The sequence below is a fragment of the Oncorhynchus clarkii genome, chromosome 12 (genome assembly GCF_045791955.1).
Source record: "Oncorhynchus clarkii lewisi isolate Uvic-CL-2024 chromosome 12, UVic_Ocla_1.0, whole genome shotgun sequence".
NCBI lineage: Eukaryota > Metazoa > Chordata > Actinopteri > Salmoniformes > Salmonidae > Oncorhynchus > Oncorhynchus clarkii.
Window position 1 is genome coordinate 10545957 of NC_092158.1, and position 20463 is coordinate 10566419.

General features: G+C 45.4%; 1 protein-coding gene across 2 annotated transcripts in view; it reads left to right on the forward strand.

Moving 5' to 3' along the window:
• LOC139421853 (collagen and calcium binding EGF domains 1) overlaps window positions 1–20463 on the forward strand; it is a 105645-nt gene that overhangs the window by 24884 nt on the left and 60298 nt on the right. The gene's annotated exons all lie outside the window — the stretch shown is intronic.

A 20463-nucleotide genomic window follows, 5' to 3' on the forward strand; every position in this document is an offset into this window, starting at 1 on the left:
ACTGTAAATCAAAACATTCTCATTCATACTGTATGTTCAGATAGGCACCATGTGGAGAGAGGTGTAGAAGCAGGTGTCTATGAAAACGACTCCTTAGGATTTAACCTTTGGGACGCTGAAGCTATGTCAACTGCAGTTGGTGGCATAACATTTGTATTTGTAAAAAAAAATAAAAAAATAAATCAAACCAAAAATTACTCAAAAATACTCAGAGAAGACCAGTGATATTCATTCCATAGACCTGTCCACTCACCTGTCCACCCACATGTCCATAGATCTGTCCATAGACCTGTCCACTCACCTGTCCACTCACATGTCCATAGATGTCCATAGACCTGTCCACTCACCTGTCCACTCACATGTCCATAGACCTGTCCACTCACATGTCCATAGATCTGTCCATAGACCTGTCCACCTACCTGTCCACTCACATGTCATGTCCATAGACCTGTCCACTCACCTGTCCACTCACATGTCAATAGATCTGTCCACTCACCTGTCCACTCACATGTCCATAGATCTGTCCACCCCACCTGTCCACTCACATGTCCATAGATCTGTCCACTCACCTGTCCACTCACATGTCCATAGACCTGTCCACTCACCTGTCCACTCACATGTCCATAGATCTGTCCATAGACCTGTCCACTCACCTGTCCACTCACATGTCCATAGATCTGTCCATAGACCTGTCCACTCACATGTCCATAGATCTGTCCATAGACCTGTCCACTCACATGTCCATAGATCTGTCCATAGACCTGTCCACTCACATGTCCATAGATCTGTCCATAGATCTGTCCACTCACATGTCCATAGATCTGTCCATAGACCTGTCCACTCACCTGTCCACTCACATGTCCATAGATCTGTCCATAGACCTGTGATCCATATATTTTGAAAACAGTAAAAACAGAAAATTGGAAAAACACAAATGGGTTATTATTCCCATCCACATCATTCACCGTGTCTGCTCTACACACCTGACAGGTACATATAATTCCCCATGTCTGCTCTACACACCTGACAGGTACATATCATTCACCATGTCTGCTCTACACACCTGACAGGTACATATCATTCACCATGTCTGCTCTACACACCTGACAGGTACACATCATTCCCCATGTCTGCTCTACACACCTGACAGGTACATAGATTTAGGCTGTTTTGGATATCATAAGCCCAACATTTCCAGATGATTTAGCTAAGAATACATACAATTCAATTATATGCTGATAATATGTAAAGCTCTATCTTTCCTTTACAATGTTAGGGAGAAGGTAACAGGGTTGATTAAGACCAGCTATTCTGTACAGGGTTGATTAAGACCAGCTAGACAGGGTTGGCACGATATTCTGTACAGGGTTTATTAAGACCAGCTAGACAGAGTTGGCACAATATTCTGTACAGGGTTGATTAAGACCAGCTAGACAGAGTTGGCACAATATTCTGTACAGGGTTGATTAAGACCAGCTAGACAGAGTTGGCACAATATTCTGTACAGGGTTGATTAAGACCAGCTAGACAGAGTTGGCATAATGTTCTGTACAGGGTTGATCAAGACCAGCTAGACAGGGTTGATTAAGAGAAGCTAGACAGGGTTGATCAAGACCAGCTAGACAGGGTTGGCATAATGTTCTGTACAGGGTTGATTAAGACCAGCTAGACAGGGTTGGCATAATGTTCTGTACAGGCTTGATTAAAACCAGCTAGACAGGGTTGATTAAGACCAGTTAGACAGGGTTGATCAAGACCAGCCTAGACAGGGTTGACCAAGACCAGCTAGACAGTGTTGATTAAGACCAGCTAGACAGGGTTGGCATAATGTTCTGTACAGGGTTGATTAAATAAAGGTGAAAATAAATTTACAAAATTAAAAAAATAAAAAAATAAGCAAAGAGAAATGACAGTCCATCATTACTTTAAGACATGAAGGTCAGTCCATCCGGTAAATTTCAAGAACTTTCTTCAAATACAGTCGCAAATATCATCAAACGCTGTGATGAAACTGGCTCTCATGAGGACCACCACAGGAACGGAAGACCCAGAGGTACCTCTGCTGCAGAGGATAAATTCATTGGCGTTACCAGCCTCAGAAATTGCAGCCTAAATAAATGCTTCACAGAGTTCAAGTAACAGACACATCTCAACATCAACTGTTCAGAGGAGACTGTGTGAATCAGGCCTTCATGGTCAATTTGCTGAAAAAAAACACTACTGAAGGACACCAATAATAAGAAGAGACTTGCTTAGGCCAAGAAACACGAGTAACTGATATTAGACCGGTGGAAATCGGTCCGTTGGTCTGATGAGATTTTTGGTTCTAACCATCAGGTAGGTGAATGGATGATCTCCACTTGTGTAGAAGTATGGAGGATCCCACCGTGAAGCTTGGAGGAGGAGGTGTGATGATGTGAGGGTGCTTTGCTGGTGACACTGTCATGATTCATTTAGAATTCAAGGCACTCTTAACCAGCATGGCTACCACAGCATTCTGCAGCGATACACCATCCCATTTGGTTTGCGCTGGGTGGGACTATCATTGTTTTTCAACAGAACAATGACACAACACACCTCCAGGCGGTGTAAGAGCTATTTGACCAAGAAGGAGAGTGAAGGAATGCTGCATCAGATGACCAGGCCTCCACAATCACCTGACCTCAACCCAATAGAGATGGTTTGGGATGAGTTGGATCGCATAGTGAAGGAAAAGCAGCCAAGCAGTGCTCAGCATATGTGGGAACTCCTTCAACACCGTTGGAAAAGCATTCCAGGTGCGGCTGGTTGAGAGAATGCCAAGAGTGTGCAAAGCTGTCTTCAAGGCAAAGGGTGGTTACTTTGAATAATCTCAAATCTAAAATATATTTTGATTTGGTTAACACTTTTTTTTTGGTTACTACATGATTCCATATGTGTTATTTCATAGTTTTGATGTATTCACTATTATTCTACAATGTAGAAAATAGTACAAATAAAGAAAAACCCTGGAATGAGTAGGTGTGTCCACACTTTTGACAGGCAGTGTGTGTGTGTGTGTGTGTGTGTGTGTGTGTGTGTGTGTCCCACCTCTAAATCCAAAGTTGCACCCCTGATGTTGACATCCCACAGGTTCAGAGTTAAGAAATAACACATTTTGGCGGGTGACTTGCCCATGTGTTCCTTCCATTTCTCAAAGATCAGGGTGTTGAAAACAGTTCCTCCTAGAGAACCACACCATCCCACATATTACACATCACACCCGAATCCTATGTCATTACTGGTGGTGGTTTTAGGTTGTTTAGGGTTGGGAAATCTCTTGATTAGATCAGTGACTTTAGGCAAAGCTTAACTCCATATTGAATCGGGTCTTTCCTGCTCTTTGTAGGTCTCAGGTTGGCTGATCCCTGGGTCTATATCTGATAGGATCATATTGCACAAGGCCAAGTCAGCTCATCTGAAACAGATTCCACTGTTTCCGAAGTAGAAAAAGGTCTACTTTTCCAATTCAACCTCTGTGAATCCCAACCGAACACAGAATAGAGTTTTCCCACCTCCCCAAAGAGATACAAAGGTTGTCAAGTTAAGAAGAGTAGATATGTTGACTGCAGTCTACAGAGGTGATGAAGCCTCCTTCTGCATGCCTGTACAACGTTGACACCTGATGTCACTCTCTTCCGTCTGGCACGGCTTCACATGAACAATGATTTATGCCTTTAAATAGGGGTAATGGAAGTAAAAGGGCTCGCAGATCAAATGGAGCAGAGCATTTGCACAAATTCAATTAAGAGAGATGTATTTGTTTTGGATCGGGAGGCCGTATCCTGGGAAATTACACTGAATCCATTTGACTGTCAGAGTTTAAAGTAATGCTGGGTTCAACTGCTCATTAACGGATAGGTCGTTTTTTAATGTCTTGTGTTAAAGTACTGTGTGGGGTCTCTGTTTCCATTGTACTGTAACAGTGTGGAGTGAACTTGGTTAATGGACTGGGGTGACTGACTGGGTGTAGCCAGTGATTGTGAGGGAGAGCTAGAGCAGATGTACTGTACTGAGGACATATTTCATCCATCGTATTATGTTACATTGAACAGTGTTCATTCATCTATATTGTTCCAGAGGAGGTCGCCGACCCCCCGCGCCCCCCCGCGCCGTCCCCTGTCCTCTCATTCTGTATCACCCGTCTTACTCGTCTGACTCCCTTCTTCTATCTCTCTCTCACCCCCTCTCTTCCCTCCACTCCCTTCCTCTCCCCCTCTCTCTCTTTCTCTCTCAAACTCTCTCTCTCTCTTTCTATTTCTCTCTCTCTCTGCAGCTGGGTTGCCGTATCTGTTTAATAGTGTTTAATACTGCCCTCCTGGGTGGGTCAGAGAGAACCGAACCGGGGCCTCAATGTCAGGGAACCGGGGCCTCTTAGTCAGCACAGCCAGGGAAACCACAGGGTCCTGGACTGGGCCACTTCCCTCTGTCTGCAGGCCTGGTCTCTCTGACAGCCTGCTGAGATGCTCCTCTCACAGCTGAGAACAGAACAGACTGCCAATACATCCTTCTCCTCGGCCCTGGCTGTCCTGTCAGTCCAGGAGCCGCAGGAGGAAACTATAGAAACTGTTCCAACCATGAACCTTTTTTAGATTCTATAAATACACCAGAGAGAGAGAGAGAGAGAGAGAGAGAGAGAGAGAGAGAGAGAGAGAGAGAGAGAGAGAGAGAGAGAGAGAGAGAGAGAGAGAGAGAGAGAGAGAGAGAGAGAGAGAGAGAGAGAGAGAGAGAGAGAGAGAGAGAGAGAGAGAGAGAGAGAGATAGAGAGAGAGAGAGAGAGAGAACCCCAAAAAAAACAGATATATTTCATATCAAATAATCATAGGCAGAATTAGATCCATATGTACAGTTAAAGGATATGCCATTTAATTAAATTAATATTCATTCTATCATTGTAAATTACACCAGATAGATTGGACTCCCAAGCTTCGTGCGTGTAGATGCCTGAAGAACTCTGAAACGTTCATACAGTTCATGCTGAATTACTCTCTCTAAGTGCTTCGGGGATGTTATGCACCAATCATTGTCTGTAATGGACTCTATCCAACTGACAGTTAGCCTGTGGAGGAGTATCCACTTTCAACCTCATTTACCTTCTTTGCTGTCAAAAAACAATCAACTATAATTGTGTTATAATTGCTACTTCCGTTCAGTCAAGAAAATGCACCAAAGTTGGGTTGCGTACCAAAGATCACCCATTTGGAGTAAAAAAAACAGAGTTGGTAGTACAGTGATACTGTATGTACTGTATGTACTGTATGTCCTGTGGTACTGTATGTACTGTATGTACTGTATGTACTGTATGTACTGTATGTCCTGTGGTACTGTATGTACTGAATGTACAGTGGTACTGAATGGACTGTATGTACTGTATGTATGGTGATACTGTATGTCCTGTATGTACTATATGTACGGTGATACTGTATGTCCTGTATGTACGGTGATACTGTATGTACTGTATGTACTGTATGTACTGTATGTCCTGTGGTACTGTATGTACTGAATGTACAGTGGTACTGAATGGACTGTATGTACTGTATGTATGGTGGTACTGTATGTACTGTATGTACTATATGTACGGTGATACTGTATGTCCTGTATGTACGGTGATACTGTATGTACTGTATGTACTGTATGTACTGTATGTACTATATGTACGGTGATACTGTATGTACTGTATGTACTATATGCACGGTGATACTGTATGTACTGTATGTACTGTATGTACTGTATGTACTATATGTACGGTGATACTGTATGTACTGTATGTATGGTGGTACTGTATGTACTGTATGTACTGTATGTACTGTATGTATGGTGGTACTGTATGTACTGTATGTACTATATGTACGGTGATACTGTATGTACTGTATGTACTGTATGTACTGTATGTACTGTATGTATGGTGGTACTGTATGTACTGTATGTACTATATGTACGGTGATACTGTATGTCCTGTATGTACTGTATGTACTGTATGTACTGTATGTACTATATGTACGGTGATACTGTATGTACTGAATGTCCTGTGGTACTGAATGTCCTGAATGTCCTGTGGTACTGGATGTCCTGTGGTACTGTATGTCCTGTGGTACTGAATGTCCTGAATGTCCTGAATGTCCTGTGGTACTGAATGTCCTGAATGTCCTGTGGTACTGAATGTCCTGAATGTCCTGTGGTACTTACTGTATGTCCTGAATGTCCTGTGGTACTGTATGTCCTGAATGTCTTATGGTACTGTATGTACTGTATGTACTGTGGTACTGAATGTCCTGTGGTACTGAATGTCCTGTGGTACTGTATGTCCTGTGGTACTGAATGTCCTGTGGTCCTGAATGTCCTGTGGTCCTGAATGTCCTGTGGTACTGTATGTCCTGTGGTACTGTATGTCCTGTATGTCCTGTGGTACTGGATGTCCTGTGGTACTGTATGTCCTGTGGTACTGTATGTCCTGTATGTCCTGTGGTACTGAATGTCCTGTGGTACTGAATGTCCTGTGGTCCTGAATGTCCTGTGGTCCTGAATGTCCTGTGGTACTGTATGTCCTGTGGTACTGTATGTCCTGGAAGTCCTGTGGTCTGCTCTCCTGTCTTTAGCCTCCCTCACTGACTGTAATAAATCAAATGTATTTATATAGCCCTTCGTACATCAGCTGATATCTCAAAGTGCTGTACAGAAACCCAGCCTAAAACCCCAAACAGCAAGCAATGCAGGTGTAGAAAAACGGTGGCTAGGAAAAACTCCCTAGAAAGGCCAGAACCTATGAAGAAACCTAGAGAGGAACCAGGCTATGAGGGGTGGTCAGTCCTCTTCTGGTGGAGATTATAATAGAACATGGCCAAGATGTTCAAATGTTTATAGATGACCAGCAGGGTCAAATAATAATAATAATAATAATAACAGTGGTTGTCAAGGGTGTAACAGGTCAGCACCTCAGGAGTAAATGTCAGTTGGCTTTTCATAGCCGATCATTTAGAGTATCTCTACCGCTCCTGCTGTCTCTAGAGAGTTGAAAACAGCAGGTCTGGGACAGGTAGCACGTCCGGTGAACAGGTCAGGGTTCCATAGCCGCAGGCAGAACAGTTGAAACTGGAGCAGCAGCACTGCCAGGTGGACTGAGGACATCAAGGAGTCATCAGGCCTGGTAGTCCTAGAGAGAGAGAGAGCTTAAATTCACACCGGATAATACAGGAGAAATACTCCAGATATAACAGTACTGACCCTAGACTGACCCTAATACTTTTAGCAGGGAAGATGTGCCCTTCCAATATGTTACTAGTATAGGAAAATATATATATTTTGAATTAAAAAGGTATCCAAGCTTTTTTCTGAGGTACCGTACTGCACTTTGTCATTTGTCTTCCTGATGACGTATTAGACGTATCCTCGAAAGGCTTTCAAACGTGGACAAACTACGAAACACACAAAGTATTTTTTGGCAGTAACTATCCACTGTTTGCTTTGAAATATCATTGTGTAGTTTTGACTTGCTAATATCACTTTATGATGATGGCCATGTTATGTTTAGGAGAACGTGACACGTTTTGACACAGCCTAATTTTATTATGGATTTGCATTCTGGGATGACATAATGTGAATCATCTGAGCAGAAAGTCCAAACCCGTGAGGTACAAATCCAAACATCCTCATCAACTCATCAAGGGGCTGATGGAGGTTTAGCTACAACGTTGACAGAACTTTCAGTTGTACTTTAGTCAGTGACACTGGAGAAGGAAAGATGTTGTCATTACTCGGCTCTTGTACTGCATGTGTCTTGTCTGTGTGTTTCTGCGCGTGTACACATGAATGTGGACCTGTGTTTGTTTGTGTCTGTCCGTGTGCTTGTGTCATTGATACCACTTAGTGTCGCTATTATGCGTAGAATATAAATGAGCATGACCTGTTTTTTCAATGTGTTGACAGTTAGACTGTGACCCTGGCCAGCCTGTTGTTCTTGGCATCCATCCAGGAATCTAATTGAAATCCCCTCACACCTAACTACCACCACAATGCTACTCTGAACCTGAATCAGTTATCCACACCTCATTGAGCACACTGAAATGGGCCTGCAAGCTTTCCTTTCAGCGACTAAAATTAAATAGACTTTACTTTGTAGGGACTACAATGTCCCTGAACGCATTCTGTCCATCACTCAAAGAGAACAGACTCCTTAAGATTCAGTCATTTAAAAAGATGTTTTATTTATTTTTATTTATTTTTATTTCACCTTTATTTAACCAGGTAGGACAGTTGAGAACACCTTTATTTAACCAGGTAGGACAGTTGAGAACACCTTTATTTAACCAGGTAGGCCAGTTGAGAACAAGTTGTCATTTACAACTGCGACCTGGCCAAGATAAAGCAAAGCAGTGCAACACAAACAACAACACAGAGTTACACACGGAGTAAACAACAACACAGAGTTACACACGGAGTAAACAAACATACAGTCAATAATGGGGGATTTGTGGGGGGTGCTACTGCAGAGAATATAAATGTTTTTGTTTTTTAAACATCTGGTTTTTGTGTTGTGGGGAGGAATGTTAGCAATGTGTTTTGTTGTGCTCAGCTCTCTTGATCTAGATTCTAGAGAATGTTATCAAACTCCACAAAGCAGCAAAGCAGAGAGAAGTAGTGGGTTTCCTGTACCAAGGGGTAAGGAGACGTGTTGGACCCACCCACCGACTACAGTGCCAACTCTAGCCCGTGTGGGGCCATAAGCGAGATTCACACCCTGATGAGATTCCTGTAGTCTCTGTAGGGTCCCATGATGAGATCCCTGTAGTCTCTGTAGGGTCCCATGAGGAGATCCCTGTAGTCTCTGTAGGGTCCCATGATGAGATCCCTGTAGTCTCTGTAGGGTCCCATGATGAGATCCCTGTAGTCTCTGTAGGGTCCCATGAGGAGATCCCTGTAGTCTCTGTAGGGTCCCATGATGAGATCCCTGTAGTCTCTGTAGGGTCCCATGATGAGATCTCTGTAGTCTCTGTAGGGTCCCATGAGAAGATCCCTGTAGTCTCTATAGGGTCCCATGATGAGGTCTCTGTAGTCTCTATATGGTCCCATGATGAGGTCTCTGTAGGGTCCCATGATGAGATCTCTGTAGTCTCTGTAGGGTCCCATGATGAGATCCCTGTAGTCTCTGTAGGGTCCCATGATGAGATCCCTGTAGTCTCTGTAGGGTCCCATGATGAGATCCCTGTAGTCTCTGTAGGGTCCCATGATGAGATCTCTGTAGTCTCTATAGGGTCCCATGATGAGGTCTCTGTAGTCTCTATATGGTCCCATGATGAGGTCTCTGTCGGGTCCCATGATGAGGTCTCTGTCGGGTCCCATGATGAGGTCTCTGTAGGATCCCATGAGGAGATCCCTGTAGTCTCTGTAGGGTCCCATGATGAGGTCTCTGTAGTCTCTATAGGGTCCCATGATGAGATCCCTGTAGTCTCTGTAGGGTCCCATGAGGAGATCCCTGTAGTCTCTGTAGGGTCCCATGATGAGATCCCTGTAGTCTCTGTAGGGTCCCATGATGAGATCTCTGTAGTCTCTGTAGGGTCCCATGAGAAGATCCCTGTAGTCTCTATAGGGTCCCATGATGAGGTCTCTGTAGTCTCTATATGGTCCCATGATGAGGTCTCTGTAGGGTCCCATGATGAGATCTCTGTAGTCTCTGTAGGGTCCCATGATGAGATCCCTGTAGTCTCTGTAGGGTCCCATGATGAGATCCCTGTAGTCTCTGTAGGGTCCCATGATGAGATCCCTGTAGTCTCTGTAGGGTCCCATGATGAGATCTCTGTAGTCTCTATAGGGTCCCATGATGAGGTCTCTGTAGTCTCTATATGGTCCCATGATGAGGTCTCTGTCGGGTCCCATGATGAGGTCTCTGTCGGGTCCCATGATGAGGTCTCTGTAGGATCCCATGATGAGATCTCTATAGGGTCCCATGATGAGGTCTCTGTAGGGTCCCACGATGAGATCTCTGTAGTCTCTATAGGGTCCCATGATGAGGTCTCTGTAGTCTCTATAGGGTCCCATGATGAGATCCCTGTAGTCTCTATAGGGTCCCATGATGAGATCCCTGTAGTCTCTATAGGGTCCCATGATGAGGTCTCTGTAGTCTCTATAGGGTCCCATGATGAGATCCCTGTAGTCTCTATAGGGTCCCACGATGAGATCCCTGTAGTCTCTGTAGGGTCCCATGATGAGATCCCTGTAGTCTCTATATGGTCCCATGATGAGATCTCTGTAGTCTCTATAGGGTCCCATGATGAGATCCCTGTAGTCTCTATAGGGTCCCATGATGAGGTCTCTGTAGTCTCTATAGGGTCCCATGGTGAGATCCCTGTAGTCTCTATAGGGTCCCACGATGAGATCCCTGTAGTCTCTGTAGGGTCCCATGAGGAGATCCCTGTAGTCTCTATAGGGTCCCATGATGAGGTCTCTGTAGTCTCTATATGGTCCCATGGTGAGATCTCTGTAGGGTCCCATGGTGAGATCTCTGTAGTCTCTATAGGGTCCCATGATGAGGTCTCTGTAGGGTCCCATGATGAGATCTCTGTAGGGTCCCATGATGAGGTCTCTGTCGGGTCCCATGATGAGGTCTCTGTAGGATCCCATGATGAGGTCTCTGTAGGATCCCATGATGAGATCTCTATAGGGTCCCATGATGAGGTCTCTGTAGGGTCCCACGATGAGATCCCTGTAGTCTCTATAGGGTCCCATGATGAGGTCTCTGTAGGGTCCCATGATGAGATCTCTGTAGTCTCTATAGGGTCCCATGATGAGGTCTCTGTAGGGTCCCATGATGAGATCTTTGTCGGGTCCCATGATGAGGTCTCTGTAGTCTCTATAGGGTCCCATGATGAGATCTCTGTAGGGTCCCATGATGAGATCTCTGTAGGGTCCCATGATGAGGTCTCTGTCGGGTCCCATGATTAGGTCTCTGTAGGATCCCATGATGAGATCTCTGTAGTCTCTATAGGGTCTCATGATGAGGTCTCTGTAGTCTCTATAGGGTCCCATGATGAGGTCTCTGTAGGGTCCCATGATGAGGTCTCTGTAGGGTCCCATGATGAGGTCTCTGTCGGGTCCCATGATGAGATCTATGTAGTCTCTTAATACATCATTGTGTTTCACATGTACTTTATTACATACAGGCAATACAGTGCTTGTAACAGTAGATAATGCGTCCAGACAGGCTTAGAGGTTGTTTCTTCTGTCGGTTATTGGCAACACTTTGTGCATCCCAAATGGCAACCTATTCACTATATTTTTTTTATTGTTTTTTATTTCACCTTTATTTAACCAGGTAGGCTAGTTGAGAACACCTTTATTTAACCAGGTAGGCTAGTTGAGAACACCTTTATTTAACCAGGTAGGCAAGTTGAGAACAAGTTCTCATTTACAATTGCGACCTGGCCAAGATAAAGCAAAGCAGTTTGACACATACAACGACACAGAGTTACACATGGAGTAAAACAAACATACAGTCAATAATACAGTATAAACAAGTCTATATACGATGTGAGCAAATGAGGTGAGATAAGGGAGGTAAAGGCAAAAAGGCCATGGTGGCAAAGTAGATACAATATAGCAAGTAAAACACTGGAATGGTTGATTTGCAATGGGAGAATGTGCAAAGTAGAAATAAAAATAATGGGGTGCAAAGGAGCAAAATAAATAAATAAATAAAATACAGTAGGGAAAGAGGTAGTTGTTTGGGCTAAATTATAGGTGGGCTATGTACAGGTGCAGTAATCTGTGAGCTGCTCTGACAGTTGGTGCTTAAAGCTAGTGAGGGAGATAAGTGTTTCCAGTTTCAGAGATTTTTGTAGTTTGTTCCAGTCATTGGCAGCAGAGAACTGGAAGGAGAGGCGGCCAAAGAAAGAATTGGTTTTGGGGGTGACTAGAGAGATATACCTGCTGGAGCGTGTGCTACAGGTGGGAGATGCAATGGTGACCAGCGAGCTGAGATAAGGGGGGACTTTACCTAGCAGGGTCTTGTAGATGACATGGAGCCAGTGGGTTTGGCGACGAGTATGAAGCGAGGGCCAGCCAACGAGAGCGTACAGGTCGCAATGGTGGGTAGTATATGGGGCTTTGGTGACAAAACGGATTGCACTGTGATAGACTGCATCTGCATATAGTGCACTCCTTTTGACCAGGGTCCTACATACACTCTTAGACAAAGTGTGTGTGTATATATATATTACCTTTATTTAACTAGGCAAGTCAGTTAAGAACAAATTCTTATATTCAATGACGGCCTAGTAACAGTGGGTTAACTGCCTGTTCAGGGGCAGAACGACAGATTTGTACCTTGTCAGCTCGGGGGTTTGAACTTGCAACCTTCTGGTTGCTAGTCCAACTCTCTAACCACCAGCCGCCCCAGGGTGTGTGTGTGTACTACACACCCTGCCGCCCCAGGGTGTGTGTACTACACAGGGTGTGTGTGTGTACTACCGATCAAAAGTTTAGACAAAAGTTTTTCTTTATTTTGACTATTTTCTACATTGTAGATTAATAGTGACATCAAAACTATAAAATAACACATATTGAATCATGTAGTAACCAAAAAAGTGTTAAACAAATCCAAATATATTTGAGATTCTTCAAATAGCCACCCTTTGCCTTGATGACAGCTTTGCACACTCTTGGCATTCTCTCAACCAGCTTCATCTGGAATGCTTTTCCAACTGTCTTGAAGGAGTTCCCACATATGCTGTGTACTTGTTGGCTGCTTTTCCTTCACTCTGCGGTCTGACTCCCAAACCATCTCAACTTGATTGAGGTCGGGTGATTGTGGAGGCCAGGTCATCTGATGCAGCACTCTATCACTCTCCTTCTTGGTCAAATAACCCTTACACAGCCTGGAGGTGTGTTGGATCATTGTCCTGTTGAAAAACAAATGATAGTCCCACTAAGCTCAAACCAGATGGGATGGCGTATCGCTGCAGAATGCTGTGGTAGCCATGTTGGTTAAGTGTGCCTCGAATTCTAAATAAATCCCTGACAGTGTCACCAGCAAAGCACCCCCACACCATAACATATCCTCCTCCATGCTTTACGGTGGGAACCATAAATGCGGAGATCATCCGTTCACCCACACTGGGTCTCACAAAGACACGGCGGCTGGAACCAAAAATCTCCAATTTAGACTCATCAGACCAAAGGACAAATATCCACTGGTCTAATTTCCATTGCTTGTGTTTCTTGGCCCAAGCAAGTCTCTTCTTCTTATTGGTGTCCTTTTGTAGTGGTTTCTTTGTGTAACGGATGTGAAATGGCTAGCTTAGTTAGCGGTGTGCGCTAAATAGCGTTTCAATCAGTGACGTCACTTGCTCTGAGACCTTGAAGTAGTAGTTCCCCTTGCTCTGCAAGGGCCGCGGCTTTTGTGGAGCGATGGGTAACGATGCTTCGTGGGTGTCTGTTGTTGATGTGTGCAGAGAGTCCCTGGTTCGCGCCCGGGTATGGGCGAGGGGACGGTCTAAACTTATACTGTTACATTTGCAGCAGTTTGACCATGAAGGCCTGATTCACGCAGTCTCCTCTGAACAGTTGATGTTGAGATGTGTCAGTTACTTGAACTCTATGAAGCATTGATTTGGGCTGCAATTTCTGAGGCTGTTAACTTTAATGAACTTATCCTCGGCAGCAGAGGTACCTCTGGGTCTTCCATTCCTGTGGCGGTCCTCATGAGAGCCAGTTTCATCATAGCGCTAGATGATTTTTGCATATTTCAGAGTTCTTGAAATTGTCCTTATTGACTGACCTTCATGTGTTAAAGTAATGATTGACTGTCGTTTCTCTGTGCTTATCTGAGCTGTTCTTGACATAATATGAACTACCAAATAGGGCCATCTTCTGTATACCCCCCCCCCCCCCCCACACACACACACACCCGCCTTGTCACAACACAACTGGCTCAGACGCATTAAGGAAAGAAATTCCACAAATTAACTTTTAAGGCACACCTGTTAATTGAAATGCATTCCTGGTGACTACCTCATGAAGCTGGATGAGAGAATGCCAAGAGTGTTTATTTGAAGAATCTCAAATATAAAATATATTTTGATTTGTTTTAACACTTTTTTTGGTTACTACATGATTCCATGTGTTATTTCATAGTTTGGATGTCTTCACTATTATTCTACAATGTAGAAAATAGTAAAAATAAAGTTAAACCCTTGAATGATTAGGTGTTCTAAACCTTTTGACCGGTAGTGTATGTACGTGTATGCATGCAGTATACAGTAGATCTGTGTTTACTTGCCTTAATGCGTATGTGTCGTTGTGTGAGTGTGTGCATGCGCTGTGTGTGTGTGTGGCCAGGCCATTCTCTGCCCTTCAGTGCATGGTCCTGTTTAGTTCTGTCCTCTGCTCTGCAGTGTGGTCCCAGGGCAGTGTGGTCCCAGGGCAGTGTGGTCCCAGGGCAGTGTGGTTCCAGGGCAGTGTGGTCCCAGGGCAGTGTGGTCCCAGGGCAGTGTGGTCCCAGGGCAGTGTGGTCCCAGGGCAGTGTGGTTCCAGGGCAGTGTGGTCCCAGGGTAGTGTGGTCCCAGGGCAGTGTGGTCCCAGGGCTGTGTGTTGTTGTTTTTTTAGGCCAGGTCTCACCAGGACCTATGTAATATTTATGGAGTAATTAGAGTCCTTATAGCTTACTGGGGGTAACTAAGGTCAAGATAATCTAGGTCTGAATGTCACAGGGCCCCTGTAACATGATACAGATCACTTCACAAAATGAAAACACCTCAGTGAAAGAAAAGCACAGGTGGCAAAGCGAGGCACAAACTGCCTGTGACTTTCGCCTGTTAGCCATGCAGAGGGAACAGAGAAAATAAAGGCTGCGTCCCAGACTCTACCATATTCCCTATTTAGTGCACTATTGCCTGTGACTTTCGCCTGTTAGCCATGCAGAGGGAACAGAGAAAATAAAGGCTGCGTCCCAGACTCTACCATATTCCCTATTTAGTGCACTATTGCCTGTGACTTTCGCCTGTTAGCCATGCAGAGGGAACAGAGAAAATAAAGGCTGCGTCCCAGACTCTACCATATTCCCTATTTAGTGCACTATTGCCTGTGACTTTCGCCTGTTAGCCATGCAGAGGGAACAGAGAAAATAAAGGCTGCGTCCCAGACTCTACCATATTCCCTATTTAGTGCACTATTGCCTGTGACTTTCGCCTGTTAGCCATGCAGAGGGAACAGAGAAAATAAAGCCTGCGTCCCAGACTCTACCATATTCCCTATTTAGTGCACTATTGCCTGTGACTTTCGCCTGTTAGCCATGCAGAGGGAACAGAGAAAATAAAGGCTGCGTCCCAGACTCTACCATATTCCCTATTTAGTGCACTATTGCCTGTGACTTTCGCCTGTTAGCCATGCAGAGGGAACAGAGAAAATAAAGCCTGCGTCCCAGACTCTACCATATTCCCTATTTAGTGCACAATTGCCTGTGACTTTCGCCTGTTAGCCATGCAGAGGGAACAGAGAAAATAAAGCCTGCGTCCCAGACTCTACCATATTCCCTATTTAGTGCACTATTGCCTGTGACTTTCGCCTGTTAGCCATGCAGAGGGAACAGAGAAAATAAAGCCTGCGTCCCAGACTCTACCATATTCCCTATTTAGTGCACTATTGCCTGTGACTTTCGCCTGTTAGCCATGCAGAGGGAACAGAGAAAATAAAGCCTGCGTCCCAGACTCTACCATATTCCCTATTTAGTGCACTATTGCCTGTGACTTTCGCCTGTTAGCCATGCAGAGGGAACAGAGAAAATAAAGGCTGCGTCCCAGACTCTACCATATTCCCTATTTAGTGCACTATTTTTTGCATAGTACCCATGGGGTAGTGTAAAAGTATGCCATTTGGGAGGCAGAATTTGTTGGGGACTTTAAAGAAGGCTTTTAAGAAGTTAAAGTTGTACTTATCAACAATTATGTCATGTAATTATTAAGGTGTCTAGTGTAATTCAGAGAAGTTTCAAATGCTTTATCAAAATGGTCACAAGACCACAAGCATACATCTCCAAGATGTACTTTTACAGATTCATTTTGCCCCAGAAGTCTGTATTCGACTGCTTAAAAAACACAATACATTTGTAGAATTTTTTAAAAATATATATTTTCATTGTAAATATATTGTTTAAAGGTTCTAGTTTACATTCATGGCTGGTTATGACACCTACATAAGAGTGTCAAAACCCACAAAACCTTGTTTTTTCTTTACATATTAAATGATACTTGTAGTTGTGCACACATTGATGTCAGACATGCACCTACCCCAATGCTCTGCTGCTGATTTCAGGGGCAGAACAAGACACCCTCTATTTGACTGATGACTGATATAAGGACATGTACCTGATAGGCCTATCTGGCTTATATGATTATGATGTCATAATGCTTCTTGACAGTGTCATAAAGTGTACTTTCTACAAGTTATTTAAAATATGATGAAAAAAAAACATGACTAAAGAATTTATTTCAGGCGGCAGGGTAGCCTAGTGGTTAGAGTGTAGAGGCGGCAGGGTAGCCAGGTGGTTAGAGCGTTGGACTAGTAACCGGAAGGTTGCAAGTTCAAACCCCTGAGTCTGACAAGGTACAAATCTGTCGTTCTGCCCCTGAACAGGCAGTTAACCCACTGTTCCTGGGCCGTCATTGAAAATAAGAATGTTGCCTTAAGTAAAGGTAAAATAAAGAAATAATTACAGCAACAAAGGGTCTAAGAAACAAACTTTCTAATGAAAGGAAACTTATTGGCTGGGAAAAAAATATATATTATTGACAATTTAAAATAAGGCAATATGTCACAACAGGTGCTAATATATGGGTCATGACAGTGTTACGACTGACTATATTATGACATGTTACGTCAGCCGTCATGACATATTATGACATGGTTATGACCGTGTGTCGTAATGTGTTATGACCACTTGGTGTCAAGTAAAGTGTTGCCAAAATATCTTAGCGGTCACATGTGTGACCTATGGGAAAATACAGTGTCTCTAACCTATTATATACAGTATATTTAATCATAGTAGATTGAAGTTGCGATATGGATATACTTGATTAATATGATCTTACTTACAGATGAGTTGTACCATTATCCATTAGCCTTTACATATGTTTGAATAGTGATTTGTACTGTAAAATGTCATATTTAGTTGTTTTAGGGTGAGACCCATAAACCGAATGGGTCTAATGTCAATAGGTTTGTTTTAGTGTCTCTTGCACAGTGGTAGAACTGGTTTATGTGAGTTTTGCTGAATAGTCATAAGGGTAGACCTGGTTTATCAGAGTACTGTATTAGTATTGGGACTTGCTAGCTACGTTAGCTAGCTAGCTGGGATTTGTTCACTGTCTGCCCTGGTTTGTCTCCCCCTGTGTGGTACAGGTACCCCCACCACACTCCCTCCTCTCTGTTCACCGCCTGCCCTGGTCTGTCTCCCCCTGTCTGGTACAGGTACCTCCTCCACCACACTCCCTCCTCTCTGTTCACCGTCTGCCCTGGTCTGTCTCCCCCTGTCTGGTACAGGTACCCCCACCACACTCACCCCTCTCTCGCTGTCCTGTCTCCCCCTGTCTGGTACAGGTACCCCCACCACACTCACCCCTCTCTGTTCACTGTCTGCCCTGGTCTGTCTCCCCCTGTCTGGTACAGGTACCTCCATCACACTCCCTGCTCTCTGTTCCCCGTCTGCCCTGGTCTGTCTCCCCCTGTCTGGTACAGGTACCTCCACCACACTCACCCCTCTCTCCCTGGTCTGTCTCCCCCTGTCTGGTACAGGTACCTCCACCACACTCACCCCTCTCTCCCTGGTCTGTCTCCCCCTGTCTGGTACAGGTACCCCCACCACACTCACCCCTCTCTCCCTGAACTGTCTCCCCCTGTCTGGTACAGGTACCTCCACCACACTCACCCCTCTCTCCCTGCCTGTCTCCCCCTGTCTGGTACAGGTACCTCCACCACACTCACCCTCTCTCCCTGGTCTGTCTCCCCCTGTCTGGTACAGGTACCTCCACCACACTCACCCCTCTCTCCCTGGTCTGTCTCCCCCTGTCTGGTACAGGTACCTCCACCACACTCACCCCTCTCTGTTCACCGTCTGCCCTGGTCTGTCTCCCCCTGTCTGGTACAGGTACCACCTTCCACCTCTCTCCCTGGCCTGTCTCCCCCTGTCTGGTACAGGTACCACCTTCCACCTCTCTCCCTGGCCTGTCTCCCCCTGTCTGGTACAGGTACCACCTTCCACCTCTCTCCCTGGTCTGTCTCCCCCTGTCTGGTACAGGTACCTCCACCACACTCCCCCCTCTCTCCCTGGCCTGTCTCCCCCTGTCTGGTACACTCACCCCTCTCTCTCCCTGGCCTGTCTCCCCCTGTCTGGTACAGGTACCTCCACCACACTCGCCCCTCTCTCCCTGGCCTGTCTCCCCCTGTCTGGTACAGGTACCTCCCCACACTCACCCGTCTCTCCCTGGTCTGTCTCCCCCTGTCTGGTACAGGTACCACCTTCCACCTCTCTCCCTGGTTTGTCTCCCCCTGTCTGGTACAGGTACCTCCACCACACTCACCCCTCTCTCCCTGGCCTGTCTCCCCCTGTCTGGTACAGGTACCACCTTCCACCTCTCTCCCTGGCCTGTCTCCCCCTGTCTGGTACAGGTACCTCCACCACACTCACCCCTCTCTCCCTGGCCTGTCTCCCCCTGTCTGGTACAGGTACCTCCACCACACTCACCCCTCTCTCCCTGGCCTGTCTCCCCCTGTCTGGTACAGGTACCACCTTCCACCTCTCTCCCTGGCCTGTCTCCTCCTGTCTGGTACAGGTACCACCTTCCACCTCTCTCCCTGGCCTGTCTCCCCCTGTCTGGTACAGGTACCACCTTCCACCTCTCTCCCTGGCCTGTCTCCTCCTGTCTGGTACAGGTACCACCTTCCACCTCTCTCCCTGGCCTGTCTCCCCCTGTCTGGTACAGGTACCACCTTCCACCTCTCTCCCTGGCCTGTCTCCCCCTGTCTGGTACAGGTACCTCCACCACACTCACCTCTCTCTCCCGAGCTTTCTCTCGCCTCCAGCACACACAAAGCAGACTTTGAGCTGATCTGAATTTTATGTAGGCTAATTAACTTGTGAAACTTACTCAGAAATGCTTTAACTAGTATAGGCTTACTGTTTATTTATTTAATCTCACTTTTATAGCCTACTGAACTCATAGAGATCTACTCTGGTTATATTTTTCTCTTGTGCTTTGTTGACTGTGACCTTGCTTGTTTACCCGACCGTGGGACAGTCTGTTTGTTCCCACACTCGGAACTATGACTCTCTATTGGTTACACGGACTCGTGACCTCCCATCCTATTCTAACTACCTCTCGCCGACTTGGTATTCATGTTACCTGATGAAATTGCTGTACAAATATGATCTTGTTGATGCACATTCAGATGTCATAACTCAGCACTACAGAGTCCTCTGCCTTGCCCTGATTCAAATAAAATGTCATCATCATCACATTTTATTGGTCACAAAAACATATATTTAGCAGATGTTATTGCGGGTGTAGCAAAATGCAGTAGTATCTAAAAACGATTCACAACAATACACACATCTAAAAGTAAAAGAATGGAATTTAAGAAATATATAAATATTGGATTGCTCGATGTCAGAGTGGTGTTTAAAATACAGTAGAATAGAATACAGTATATACATATGAGATGGGTAAAGCAGTATGTAAACATTATTAAAGTGACCAGTGTTCCGTTATTAAAGTGGCCAGTGATTTCATGTCTAAGTATGTAGGGCAGCAGCCTCTAAGGTGCAGGGTTGCGTAACCAGTGATTCCATGTCTAAGTATATGTGATGTTCACAGCATAGTCCTTTAGTCTCTATGGGCCAGATGGCCGGTTGGTGAGGGTCACAGCATAGTCCTTTAGTCTCTATGGGCCAGATGGCCGGTTGGTGAGGGTCACAGCATAGTCCTTTAGTCTCTATGGGCCAGGTGGCCGGTTGGTGAGGGTCACAGCATAGTCCTTTAGTCTCTATGGGCCAGGTGGCCAGTTGGTGAGGGTCACAGCATAGTCCTTTAGTCTCTATGGGCCAGATGGCCGGTTGGTGAGGGTCACAGCATAGTCCTTTAGTCTCTATGGGCCAGATGGCCGGTTGGTGAGGGTCACAGCATAGTCCTTTAGTCTCTATGGGCCAGATGGCCGGTTGGTGAGGGTCACAGCATAGTCCTTTAGTCTCTATGGGCCAGGTGGCCGGTTGGTGAGGGTCACAGCATAGTCCTTTAGTCTCTATGGGCCAGATGGCCGGTTGGTGAGGGTCACAGCATAGTCCTTTAGTCTCTATGGGCCAGATGGCCGGTTGGTGAGGGTCACAGCATAGTCCTTTAGTCTCTATGGGCCAGATGGCCGGTTGGTGAGGGTCACAGCATAGTCCTTTAGTCTCTATGGGCCAGA